General features: G+C 35.2%; 1 protein-coding gene across 2 annotated transcripts in view; it reads right to left on the bottom strand.

The window, feature by feature from the left end:
• Window positions 1-7264, bottom strand: part of LOC659457 (uncharacterized protein) — a 76603-nt gene extending 69339 nt beyond the window's left edge. For both annotated transcript variants that reach the window (XM_008194745.3, XM_965761.4), the window contains exon 1: window positions 6834-7264. The gene's annotated coding sequence lies outside the window, so the exon portion shown is untranslated. The remainder of the gene's footprint in view (window positions 1-6833) is intronic.
• Window positions 7265-14617: the final 7353 nt, after the last annotated feature.

Genomic DNA, 14617 nt, shown 5'->3' with positions numbered 1-14617 from the left:
AGGCTGTTTTCGCTCTGAAGTAGAAAATTTTTTACAATATCTTACATTAGTGTTATTTTATCTTCAGTAAAGATAAGGCGTTTTGATACTCAAAAAAGATAAAGTAGTTTTTTAACCACTAGGGTAGATAATAGTTATTTAATAAACTAATTTGATACCTACAGTTTAAAGCACGAGTTAGCGATAAAGAGAGCGAGTGTCTTTAAGAATTGAGATTGACAAACGAATTGATTACCACATTTTTTTGCTGGAAACAGACTTTTATACTCAGTTTCAACTATTTCATCTTTAAGTTCAATTTAAACTTTCACATCTGCCATTAAAATTGACTGAATTACTAGTAAATGCAAGAAAAACGTTAGTAACCACTAATCACTAATCAGTTGTGAATGATTCAAAAGTAATAACTGTCGTACCTAATGCGTAAGACGTAATGTTTGCATTGTCTATGCGTGGGCAAAATTTTCTGTAAATTTTGTTCAAAATGGATCGCCAGGATTCAGGTAACTGTACCTCATTGGATCGTTTAATGTTTTTCTGACTTGAAAGAGGTAGATGATGAATTGTAAAGTGTTTTTTAAGACTATACAAGCTCCATAAAGCAGGAATTAAATTTTTAGACGTTATGTTATGAAAAGAGTGTATTAATGATGTATACATAAATACAGCTTTTTTTAGACAAAGTCATTCACTGGCACTGAATACGTTAACCAACAGCCAGCGAAAAAGTTCTTTATTTTTTCTTTAAAATAAACACAGCGCAAAATTAACATAAAATTTTGTCGATTCTTTTCAGTTTGAATACCAAACTTACGGTGTTTTCCCAAACCTCAATTTTTGAAGCGCAACTAGAATTTTCTGGCTATAATTCTGTAAAGCCATTTCTTAAAATCTAATTACATTCTCCAGTTCAATGATTTTCGGTTTTTCCAGTATCCGCGAAATCATCATAATTTCGATAATTTGTTTGGATGGCTTTCTTAATTAATTAATATTTCGAATTGTAGACCATCGAAGCGACTTGTTTCCACCTGATTTAAATCTGGAGAAATTTTGCTCCAATAATTTGGCAAAGCGAACCCAAACATCGTGAAAGTCGCTACAGTTGACTTGTTTTTTGCACACTGAGTATGCACCCAAACGAAAAGAATGCAGTTGAAATGCAATTACCGGTTAATTACTGAAAAAAAGAACTTTCTTCGGATGACCAATTTCGAGTATGAATAAAATTAAGGTCATTATACGAAACTGATAATATTTTGACAGTAAGAGATAAGAATTGCGACTTCTGATTAAGTTTCACGCAGAGCTTTTTAAGGGAGCTACATTTATTTAAAAAATTAATTAGCTGTGATAAAATTAATTGGATTTGCGGGCTCGTAAACTTTCATTTTTAATTTTTCATAAACTGTCACGTAAAATTAATTAAAACTTAAATACAAAAAGGAAACAAAATAAGGTGGATTGCGCAACGCATATTTGAGATTTGAATATTAGTCGGAGTGAATTATCATAGGAATGACAGGCTAAGCCTAATTAATCGCAATTTATGTAACGATTTTTTGTCAATTAAGCATAGCGCACCGACTTTTACCCAAACGCCAAACTTGTAAAGGCGCGGCTTTATTGACACTGTAGAGGAAAAATCGGCGGTTTCAAGTCTAAGCAGCTTAGCCAAATCCCCGATCGTTTAGCGTAATTCCGCTAAAATCCCCGATTTTAATCAGATTTTGCATCGCCGGAATTCGCTTAATTAATAGACTCGTGTAATGCCGCTTTAAAAATTGCCAGCGGTTCAAAGTTCCCCGCATCCGGACGTCAACTTTCCCTGAAGCTTTCCATCTTAATAACAACGTTAGCACTGACAGTGATTTTTTCCTTTGCTGGCAAATCACCTGCAATGTGTAACGTAATCACAGGAGGAGGGTCTCCTTCCTTTTTTAGCTTAGGCTGTTATTAAGTCCGCGCTAAATTGGACGTATAAATCCTGGAGATGACAATCGGAGCAATTAAGCGCTTCCGATACATCACAGATTTGGGGTAATTGCCCAAACGCATTGTTGCTCTTTTTACCGCATTGTTATTACTATTATTAACCGCTAAATTCGTTTAGTCGACAAAAACGTGCCGGATTTTTTCACTCGTGAATTAATCATTTACATTAATGGCTTTGTTTACAGTTATTTATTAGGCGAAGCAAACTAGTTTTGCTCAATTAATTTTTTCATGCAAAACAAACGACGATTTTGAATTTTTCATGAGGTGGATGGCCCGTGCAAGAAACGGACCAAAATGGACAACAAACGGGTTTCAGAGATGGATTAATTGTAATTTGGGGGTAAATTAATAATAATGGCTGGCGTTGAGCCACAAATGCAATGTTTACCAAATGGAGCGAAAAGTCAAGGCGACAAACGGGTTTGAAAATCTTCGCCTAATTTATTGCACGCCGAATTTGTTTTGAATATAACAGAGGTGATAATTTAAATCATAATTAGCAAGTCGCTTTATAAGAAAGATCTTGTTCTCTAACATAAATTACAATTTTGTCGTGAAAAGGGATTGCAAAACGCAAATATGTATAACACATTGTTCTATTGTTCCCAGTTTTTAGATAAATCTGATTAGTTGTTTTAATTTATATGAAAAATGAGCTTCATTTCAGCGCAGTCAAGAGCCAAGAATCCACAATTGTTGCGACCTAGCTACAAGTTTTAAAGAAAAATTATTTCTTTTTTAATTTAACATAACATAAATAACTACAATACTGATAAATTACTATTCAATTATTGTGATTCACTTTCTAATACAATAAATCATCGATAGTTTGTAAATTATTAGGAATTTTTTAAGACTCACTGAGCATTTGAACTTAAATTCCCGATTTCTGAAATGTTGCGCTGTTACTTTGCGTTTTTTTGTCTTCCGAAAAATGTTCAGCATTTTGAACATACGGAAGATTTTTTAATAGTCCTGATCTTCTATTGTACTCATTTAAGTTGCGTTATGAAGTTATCGTCTTTTGCATTTCTGATAAGTCTGCGTTCATTTCTAAGTTGAATCTGTGATTGAGGCAAATTTAAAGGTTTTCTTAGTTTTCTTCTTAAATTAACACATTTAAAAATTTCTGTAAAATATGTGTTAAACTATAATTTTCCTATCTCTGCTTTTTTTAACTGAAACCAAACATTTTATTATAATATAAATTGGTTTCCATCCTTACATTTTTTTCTTACCACTCAAGGTGACGTTACTTTTCATTGAATAAATACATATTAAAAGAGGGACTTTTACAATTTCTAATAAAAATACCCAGTCATTACAAGTAAAAAAATTAAAAAATTAAAATTATTTGCAATGGTGAAATAATTTGGACTTAATATTTGGTCGCTCTTTAACATTACGGTGATCTTATAAAATTAATTTCTGTAATTTGTGTAAAGAATGCCGTTTTCGTTGTTTCAAATAGAAGTGTTTTAAGTTTTTACTTTTAATTTATTATTTATTTTTTGAAAAAAATTAACGGACTGTTTTCGTTCTGAAGTACAATTTTTAATTTAACATAACATAAATAACTACAATAGTGATAAATTACTATTCAATTACTGTGCTTCACTTTCTAATACAATAAATCATCGATGGTTTGTAAATTATTAGGAATTTTTTAAGACCCACGATTTCTGAGCATTTGAACTTGAATTCCCGATTTCTGAAAAGTTGCGCTTTTACTTTGCGTTTCTTTATTTTGTCTCAATTGCCTGAATTGACGTTCGAAAACCGTACGTTTTATTTACAAGCTGATAATTATTTTTCTCATTGTCTTGTTGAAGAGCATACAGGAAGCAAATTCCTCTCGTCACTAAAACCTCAAATTAAAACTTAACCGCGTGTCTTTTCTTCCCTGACGTCCAACACATTGTGGATTTTCAATAGCCGCACGACAACAATAAAAGCTTAAAATATTTATTGTGCAAATAGACGATTTAATCTTCGTAAGAGCGTATTTATGACAAGATCGTAAATAACACTAGACGACAATTTTTAATTGCAAGTGTTGTTAAATATCGAATAGGGTGTTTTCACCCCAAATGGAAATTTCCGTTCGGGTTAGCGACTTGTTAACCCAGTAACCACTGTGTCAAACGCGATTTTTCGACGAGGACGTGCCACATGGCTGGATAATTATATTCTAATTTAATTTTTTACGGTGTGTAAGTTAACTTTCCGCTAAGTCGCAGCCTGGGGCCTCTTGGAGCGTGAAGATTCGATCAGAGATGGAGACGGACGCCACTGACCAAAATCGAAAAGCAGCAGCGCGTTAAATAAATTTTTCGAAAAAAGTTTTAATATGTGTGGCTAGTTGTGTAAGTAATTAATTTAGTGCAGATTTATTCAAATAATTCAGCAGTTACGTGCGAGCAACACGACTTTCAGCACGATATAAATCATGAAATTAATTCGTAGGAGGTACCGGATCGGTGGGAGAATTTGGGATGAGTAGAGATCGAGAACTTTCCCTGATTGTTAAAACAAGACTAAACGAGAAATCTTATTATTAAATTAGTCGCTGCAATTAAACGCGATACAATAAGAATTTAATGAAGCTTTTCTCCGGTAATTGGAGGGAATCAGTGTCTTCCCTCCTGGCTTGAAGCCCACCCAAAACTCGAGCGGCTTTAATTCGGCATAAATTATTCGCTTTATTAGCATGCGATACGAAATAACTGCGATATAATTATGAATAAATACAGTTTTGCTAATTTTCAATTAGTTTCATTTGAATTTTTTCACAGTCGAGCGCCGGAGTGCCGTTTGGGAAATTTTTGCGTAGTTTTCCGTTGTTGCAATAATTAACCAAGCCAAAATGATAATCTCGTATTTATGAGGCAGTTAGGTAATTTACTTACTTTATAGCCAAACCTGAAATTTGACGTTTAATTTATGAAGTTTTTGCTCGTAAAATTAATTCCACTTTTCAGTAATTATCACGACAAATGAAAGTAAACAAACTTTTTGCCGTGCTACAAAATTACATTAGCGCAAGTATTTAAGAAAGCTTTAGCCTTTTTCAGGACGTATCTATAGCGGAAACGTATCACCCAGGATGCGCTCATCAATCAATGGAAATTGCACCGACGTTTCTCTAATTAATTGCCGATTAATTATGCCCATTTTTTACACTTGCAGAACTGATAATTCCAGAGGAGTGTCTTCTCGAAATCAATCTCCAACTTCTTTCCACTCTTCACCGATTTACAAGTCTAATTTGTAATCTTCTAATCACATAATTATACACAAAAATGTGTTTGCAAATGCACTCGATGATCTTCAATTACAGCTTAACTAATTTTCGATTAGTTACATTCGTTAGTTTACATTCTAATGGATTCAATAATTCAAAACTGGGAAGAAGCATTCTGAAAGCTTCTTTTTTCGTTGTTGCAGTAATCAGCAAGTCAAATTGATAATCTTGAATTTATGATTTACATGATTTACAACTAAACCTGAAATTTAAGGTTTAATTTACAACGAATTTTTGCTCGTAAATCCAGCTTTCAGCAATTATTTCAATGCGAGGTGAGAAGAGACACATCAATCTTCTCATTGTTTTAAAATATTGCCCCCTCGAGAGAGCTTCGACCAACATTCTTAAAAATCTTACACGATTTTCGGCATTGTTTGGTAAATTCAGATGCATTTTTTAGGCAGTATTTCAATGCTACGTGAGAAGCGAAGCAATAGTTTCTTTGGAATATTTTAATGAAAAACGGACGTTAAGTTCTCTGTTGAGGTTTTCGAGTTGTTTTGCAGCGTAGAGTTAGTTGAATTTGAGTGAGATTTATGGAGAGCAGACAAATTGAAAGCAGTTGAATAATTTAGTAAATAATAAATGTAACCATTTAGTCTACTTTATCTTGTCACAAGTGTGTGAATGCTTTGAAAATTATATCTTTGGTTCTCTTCTTGTAATTCATTGGCAGTTTCATTCCTGTTATCTAATGTAAAACTCGTTTAGACTTGTTTACCAATTATTGTGAGCTTACAAGTTTGTTAAGTCACTGATACCTGATTTATTTACATCTTTAGTTTAATGCAACTAAATCTAATTGACACGTCGCTATTTCTATTGGTTAAATTTCTCTTTTTCAGCTTGGGCGTTAGTTAATTGAGCTCTCGCTCATTTTCCAATTTAATCTCTTATCACTTTTTTGAGCCATGGAAGTAAATGAAAGTAGACTAAGACGGTTTAATTTGTTTGATCTTACAATAACTAGGAGCGCAAAAAAGTTTAATTTAGTTTCGAAGCTTAAGCGTCCGATTAGGCAAAAAAAGTAGGACTAAAGTTAATTTTGTTTGTTTGGTATTTAGCACACAATTTGGTAAAAATTTTACCGGTTCGGTAATGAAGTTTTTCGCCTTGTCCATGGCGCTATTAATACAAGTGACACCACATCCGCGTGTGTAAATATCCCGGCCACGTCTTCGTATGGTAATAACGCATTTTTTCCTCGTAGAATATTTATGCGGTTTCTTGACCGGTGGGAGAAATTGTGGAAAATAATTTTCATGTCCGGCGGATAAAAAGATAAATCGATGAGTGATTAATCAACGTCTGAAGCGATGTAAATTTATGCAAATGCTAGTTTAGCCAAGCTTCAATCTGGGAGCCAAACGGAGGGTCGTCGACTCTGATAAGATGATAAGTGCGAGTGCATAAAGTTGTCGATTAGGAGAATAGTCATGTCGCAATTTCATTTCGTACCAAAGATGGTAATTACGGCGAACCAGTCGCATTCCGATGTCGTACGCTCCGAACTATTTCAACTACTTACATGCATAGGAAATCCAAATTTAACAACATGGAGTTTCACTAATTATTCTTGCGGAATGAGGTTAGAGCTTTGGGGGCACTTTCCGGTCAGTGTTAGAGCCTCACTTGGGTCACTTTGTCACTGAAAATCATGATCACTCCTTCGTGGCCATTTGCATAGTCCGCAAACCGGAATAATCCGAAGGTCAAACGTGCTCACAAAAGAAACGTCCAATTAGTCGACTTTACCACGAAAATTGACCACTGCAAGTTTTTCGGCCGCAATTACCACTGCCCGTATTTGGCGGAGGACGAGTTTTTCGACCAAATTCATTAAGCGCGCCGGCGAGTTCCTCCTCCGGACTACTGGGGGTGCGAGCTGCGACCTTCCCCAAGCGGAAGTCCTTCGGTTCTGCACACTAGCGGTACCACACAGTGCACGAACAGACTGAATACCACCCACCTCCAAGGGGACCCACAGACCTACATTTCGTCCCCTCCAGTCCCCACCTGCGGCCCCCACCAGATGCTAGTCGGAGACTTCAACGCCGGACCAGCCGACCAACCCTCCGGATTTTTTCTCGCTGATGATGATGGGTCCAAATTACGGTGCCTGAACCAAAACCAACGGCTCTCCTAATTGCATTGGCGTACCTAGCTCTAACTGGACCATACATCGAATTTTATTTCTAGCTGAAACTGAATTCAAAATAAAATCGGTTGATTTTTGCGTTTACCTCCAAATAAGCAAACCAATTTTTTCTAAAAACTCGTTCTACCGAAATTTTATGAACTTTTTTACGTTTTTAAAATCTTTTCAAGTTTTTAATAGTGCAAGAAAACGTCAGTAGGTTTGATTTTAAGAGCTTTGATTTAATAATTTTTGTCAAAATTTTGGTTGATTTCCGTTACTAGAAGCATTTATCGGACAATAACTCCACGATTATTAGACGTAACTTTATCCTGTGTATTATTTTTTCATTCATCTTTTTATAAAAGATTATTGTTTCCCGACTAATAGCTTTCGAACAAATTGGTAACAAATGCAAATGTAGGTAAATTTTATCTGTTGACGATTTCAAAAATATTATGAATTTTACAATTTGTTCGATGCCATTGGATTTCTTGAATCATTTTAAATAGCTCTTCATCAAAACAGTTTTTTTTCAGATTTGCCGTAATTGAGCAATTGAAAAAATCCTGAACACCCCTTCTTCCAAAATAATTAAGTTTGAAAGTGTGTTAATATCGATTGAAATCTATAACCCATCTTACCTGATAGATTTTAATGTGCTCTTTACGATTAAATAATACTTTTCGTCCTAGCTGTTTTAGTTTCTTCGTAATAAGCGTTTGAAAATTGTCTTTTTTAAGATATGTGCTAGTTTGTAAAGCTTTTTAACCTGGTTCTAATAATAGTTGACATTTTTCGATAGCTCCAATAGTTTCGCCGTGATCGGTGCTTGAAAAGTGAGTACAGGCTGAAAAATTGTAAGACTTAGAGCAAAATTCAAAAAGCATCAATATGCGCTTAAAAATTTGTAAAACTCTGGAGCCATTCATGGTAACGTTTCAAGGCAAAGACATTAGTTATTTACTAAAAAAATATAACTCGAAAACTAAAAGTCTTAGGTACGTCAAAACAGGTTATCTTGGTCATTTCACTTTACCTTCAAAAAATATTTAAAACTCTTTTTACTAGTGTTTTATGCACTTTTCTATGTATTCTACAGCACCTAAAAGTACAAGAAACATTAATTGGCTCAATTTTAAAATATGATTTTTCCATTATTTGTCGAGATTTTGGTCCGTTTCCGGTACCCGAAGCATTTATCGGACAATAATGTCGGAATTATTAATCACAACTTTATTAAGTTTGTTACCATTTAAAAGCTCTTTTAATTATCTGTCGTTTAGAAAAAAGATCATCTTTCTGCGATAAAAAGTTTTTGGAAAATTGCTAATATATAAGCAAGATAAAGTAGATAAAATTTATGTGTTTTTTGGTTAAAAAGTAACAAAAAATAATACTCGTACAACAAAAATAACACAAAAAAATGTAGCTATCCTCAAAATTGATATTTTTGATGCAAAATCTTATAAAAGACAATGTTTTTTGTGCAGAGATGTAATATTAATTGATAAGGTTATGCATTTATTTTGTTTTAAAGAAATTTTACAATTGCAAAGCTGCTATGTCCCTGGCTAATTGGACGATTTGGTTTTGCATACGCGGTCAACGTAATGCATATTATTTGAGAAATTAGATAAAATATGCCTGAGAAAAGCGCTACATGCAAATTGATGACTAGGATGTTTCAATTAGGCGAATATGGTATTTCGTAATTGAGGAAATTGGTGATTGATTCGAAAATGACCATATTTTCGTGTGCTCAATTTTAATTCAAACATGATGCCTTACGTAAAATTACTATTTTATTGCTAAACCGAATTCTTCAATATTTACCATATTTTTCATTAATAGAATTTAGCCTGAAAACAAGGAAACGCCTGAAAAGTAAACTGTACTTGTAGATACTTAGTCGACGAACTTTTCCAATAAGAATTTAAAAATTTTAGAATCTTTATTGCAAAACACTCCAATTTATTAGTGCATGTTAAATAATTATCTTACTACATGTTTCGCATTTTTGCTCTGCCAGTAGAAGGTACATAAACATTTTGTTAAATAATATTAATACACAACTTGTACGGTTTCATTTTTCCAAGACACACCTAAATAGGATTACCTGTAAACTAATATAATAATAATTCTGGTTAGTGAAGTTGAACAGAATAAATCACTTTGTACATATTGCTGTTTTTAGTTCTTATACGAGTACTTTATCATTTTTTGAAACTAAAAAAAAATATTTTTGTATTAATTATTTAATTAAAACAAAAAAGTAGTTTTGGTTTTTTATTTCATCAATAAATATATTATTACTATGAAATCAGGGCAATTTAAACAAATTAATAGTTATTTTTTTCTCTGAAAAAAAACACTGAACTTGCTTGGATATCTATTTTTGACCACGGTTTGAATATTCCGTGTAGCATTACATAAGTAAAAACATTTTCGAGTTTATTGGCCTACATTTTGTAATTTATTGCTTTATTTTGAGTGAAAAATGCAAAGTTGTGGTCCACCTAAAACGTTGAAAAAAACTGAGCTTTGTGCGCTTTCTTGCAGTTCCGGCTTTGAAAGGGTGACTTGGCAAAGCTCTCGCCTCGTTCAAACAATAGCGCGAGCAGTTAACGGCTGTTTATCTAGCAGTAGCTTGTTGACGGTCACAAAAAATATTTTATTTATAAAATGTGGGCGCGACCTGTTGCGTAAATCGCCCGTGGGAAATTAATTCGGAATAAATTATCGTTCGATTTTAACACGTTGCCCGAAATTGTGTCTCGATTCAAAGCCTCTATAATTATTTACCAACAACGAATTAATCGCCGTCGTTCACGAACTTCGTGCACAATATTGATTACAAAGAAAAGGACACTTACTGAACCATACAACGACCTGAAACGAATACGCCTCATAAAATTCATCTTTTATGTTTGCTCATACGTACATTTGCGAAATGCAATACTTTTGTCACGCCTATGTAAATCGCATTTATGGACAGTTAGAAGCAATGGCTGTAACGACTCTGATTAAACGCGAAAATATCGCTCGAATGACAAACTTATCGCTGCTGCCGTTCATAAAACATTTTCAGATGGCGGAAAATCTCGCGGCATTTCACGTGCTCGCGGAATTCGGGGCATAAGGGCCTGTGATGGATGTCCTCCCATTTGCACACACCTGTAATAAACCCGAGTCTTAACACCTGTGTCAACCATTTCGACCGATAATAATAAATTTTATAGGTGAAGGTCTAACCCAGTTAGAATCATCTCGTCTGAGCGTTTTTAATAATTTCAGAAATGTGAAAGAAAATGCTTCATTGCGCTTTTTTCTCCGCAATTTTCTAATTAAAACGGAGCGTTCCGGGAGTTTGCCTGTTTTATTGATGCTTTTATTAGTCGTAAAGGCGGGTTTTGAGGCGTTTTCAGCCATAACAAAGACTTAAATGTTCCAACTTTGAAATTATTGACGATGAGTAATGGACGTGTTTCAGGGCATTAGAGGAGTGGACTATTTACAATTTAACCGAGAATTTCATTTTTTTGCGACTTGGTCTAATTGTTAAATACAAGGCTATAAAAGTGAGAATAACAGGATCTTGGTAGGTGGCTAGAACGAGAGCAGAGCTTTGCTCAATTTTCCTGCAAAAATCGCAGGAATGCAGGTAATTACTATTCATATCTTCAAGTGCAGCAAAGTGACAAAAACACCCGATAATTTGCTGGTTTATCCTAATTAAGGCTGAATTACAGTTAATGCACCTTGTGGCCCTGCGGCGGATTGCCTATACCGAAAAGCTCACTTTTTGCATCAGTTGTGGGCTCTAATGAGAAACCCGGATGGGCAATTTGCGAGCATTTGCAAATAGATGGCAAAATCGCGGACGTTAGCGGGAAATCAATCAATTCCGTCGGATAAAACTCTGCATACACGTGCCATCATCGCTCAAAGACGAGGAAGTAATAATGGCCGGATTGACCGTTGACGATCACTATCATCGACCGTTAAAGGAAGATGACCGTAATGAAAACGGCTGAAACTGATTTTTCCCTTGTCCGCCTAACATATGCGCATTTGCGTCTTAACGGCGTTATTGTTGTTCGACATTTAATAAATCGGTTTTGTGCGATTTAATCGGCAAGGCCTCGCGGAAATTGCCCAATGGTTGTCGGCAATTACGCGATAATTATCGGTCGCCGAATTTCTCGTAAAGTCATTGATTCGAAAGTGAAAAACTGAGCGGCGTTGGCGGAAATTCCGGGCCGTTGTGCGCCAGTGTGTAAATATGAGCTATTGTAAAGTTCAGCGATTCCAAGTAATGGAATAATGATGTAGATGTGGGAAGCTTTTGCAATCAAATGTCACACAAGTTTTCCCGACCACAGTCGAGGGAAAAAATCTAATTGTCGCCTGAAATGTGCTTAATCATGATACACTAATTATTCACAAAAAAAAACAATTACCATAGTTAATGACAGGAATCCTACCCACTTTATTGTTATTGTAATATTTAAAATAATAAAACCAGCTAACCTTGCCAAGGTCGCGGATAAATCATACAAAGCGTTTCGTAATCCAGTTTGCAATTGCAATTGGCGCGGGAAACTTTATAATTTATAATTTATTATGACGTGGCAGACAACAGGAAACTAATTAAATAGAAGGTGGAAAACAAGAAAGGTTACCACCGGGTTTCTACCCATCGCAACAAGCATGCTAATATGCAATTTCGTGAAAATAAATCAACGAGATTTATATTTGATGATACGTACGAACCTAACGGTATGAAAATATTTGTCGATAGATGAGCAAAAAAACCATGAAATATACCAATGTTTGCAGAAGGAATTTCGAAGACAGATGGCCATTGGACAGAAGCTGCAGGATGCAACAACACAAAATTATTTTTAGAAGGCATTTATTTCCCCAACTGACACATTCTCACAGCACAAAGGTGTTTGGTGCAAAATATGCAAATTCAGGTGCGACAAAATTCGATAGAAAATCTTAACAGTGTAATTTAAAAAATAATAAGGAAGCACAAATGTAAAATCTTGGAGTTTTTTTATAATAGCAAATCCGCCTGAAGACTAGCTGCTGAAAGCTTCTCAGAACCTTCTAGTGAAGGGGTGTTTCTTGTGTCGGAATCAATCAGCACGTTATGCAAAATGTCAAATGGCAATTACGAGCGATTAGCGCGTTGTATGAAATAAATTACGATTATAAATAAAATAATAGGTTTTATATTACACGCTAAGGTCAGGGTTGGCAGTTGATTACCATTTTGTGGAAAAGACACAATAACTGTATTAAAAAGCGCTGTTTTTGCGGCGTTGCCACCTACAGGCCACGCCCGTAATTGCCGACAATTATCATAAAACGTGTGCTTTAGTTCCCACACTTGATTGATAGACAAGTCGGAATTTTCGTGCATGGAAAATGCGAATATCTCCGACATCATGTGTGGAACGGCTGGAAAGAGAAATCCCGCTTAATAACAACCTTGTTGAGATATTATCTATAATCACACAAAGCCAGTAACTCCCCAATGATACGGATTACGCCACATATTGAGATACGATCCCGCTATAATTACAGACGAATGGAACGCCGGTGCAACTTTGACACGATCAATTCGTGCAAGAGGGACATTAAAGCGGCCACTTGGAGGCGGATTGCTAAAGAACAAACACATAAAAATAAATTCTCGGTTTTGCAAAATTATCTGAAAGGATGGTGGTTGTGTGCTAATCGCTCGTTGATATCTCCAGAAGATTAGCAAAATTAAATGCAGTTCATTTTTTGTTTGTTGTTCCGCGAGAAATAATTACAGCTGTCCGTCTCCTAATCTATTATGCAAATGTCCAGTCGCTTAATAGCCGTCCGATCGTTAATCACCGAGCGTCAAATTTCCCTCAAATTAGATGTGTGTTGTTGAAAATACGACCTGCGAAGTACCTCGATACGATAAGAATGCAACAAGTTGCTGTTATAGGTACTAAAAACCGTCTTTATCGCTCAAACCCGATAGACGTAAAGTCTCACGACGAGCTTCACTCGACTTGTTACAACTTTTATTGTTTACTCTAGCATTAATTAAATTACTCCGGTGTGTATCGAGAAAATTAATATTTATGCTTGATTTTTTTTCTTTAATAACGAGTTCTACACGCCGCAGGCCGTAAAAACCATTTTCTTACACAAAACCAATTACAATACGCGTTTTTATTGTCACTATAAATAATGGTAGCCTTTAAAGCGCGCTAATTGCATTTTGTAACAGCCAGTTTGCGTTTAACTGCCCGGAAAAATCCAAAAGTTGGCGTTTTTTGGAAACCGACACTCGCCAGACCAGTTTCCCGACAATTTGCGAGGGCATAAAATTTTATTCGATTGAGATTACATTGCTACTGAATCAAAACTATAGATTTATTGATAATCAAACTATAAATATAAAGCTACGGCTCGCGTGGCATTTATTCGCTTGTAATTAGCAAATCGGGCCAAAGAATGTCTCGATGTGGTCGGAGGTGGACAACGACCGCTACCAAACAGATAACTTAATGAGGAATTATGTATCCTTCGATTGGATAAACTGGATTATGAGCTGGGAGCTTAAACGTCTCAAAAAGCTTGGATTTTAGACATTTTGTAAGCACATTAGGATTCAAATTACCTAACTGTCTTTACTTGAAGCGGTTGAATAGCAGTACTAGACATTCCAATATTTCTTCTATTAACAGCTTTAATAAGCGCGGTTCGAAAAGTAATAAAAATAATGCTCAAGTGCTTTTTTATTTCTTTTACAGGCCTTAAATATAATAAACGCAAATGAAACGTGAATAGATTCGAATTCATGCCTCTCGGTGTGCTACAATAGTTGTAATAAAATTTTTATGTTTCTTTTACCCGAGAGTGAACATTTAATTCCGGGTAAATAGAGGCGTGTTTACAGATAGTGAAAATCGGTCATCGGTCCGCAAAATCGTGATTGCCGTCCATTTTGTGAATAAAATAAACACAAAAAACTACCGCTAATGCATGCCAAGTGGGAACTGAAATCTTAATCTCGCAGGTGCCCCTACGCCTAATTAGGCCCACGTTTGGTCTAATCATCGAAAAGCTACTCCCAATTACCTCGTAATTACCATCGTGGACAATGGTACAGCTGGAGG

The sequence above is a fragment of the Tribolium castaneum genome, chromosome 5 (assembly GCF_031307605.1).
Source record: "Tribolium castaneum strain GA2 chromosome 5, icTriCast1.1, whole genome shotgun sequence".
Taxonomy (NCBI): domain Eukaryota; kingdom Metazoa; phylum Arthropoda; class Insecta; order Coleoptera; family Tenebrionidae; genus Tribolium; species Tribolium castaneum.
Note: the sequence above shows the minus strand (reverse complement) of the source record. Positions and strands in the feature narration are given on the sequence as shown.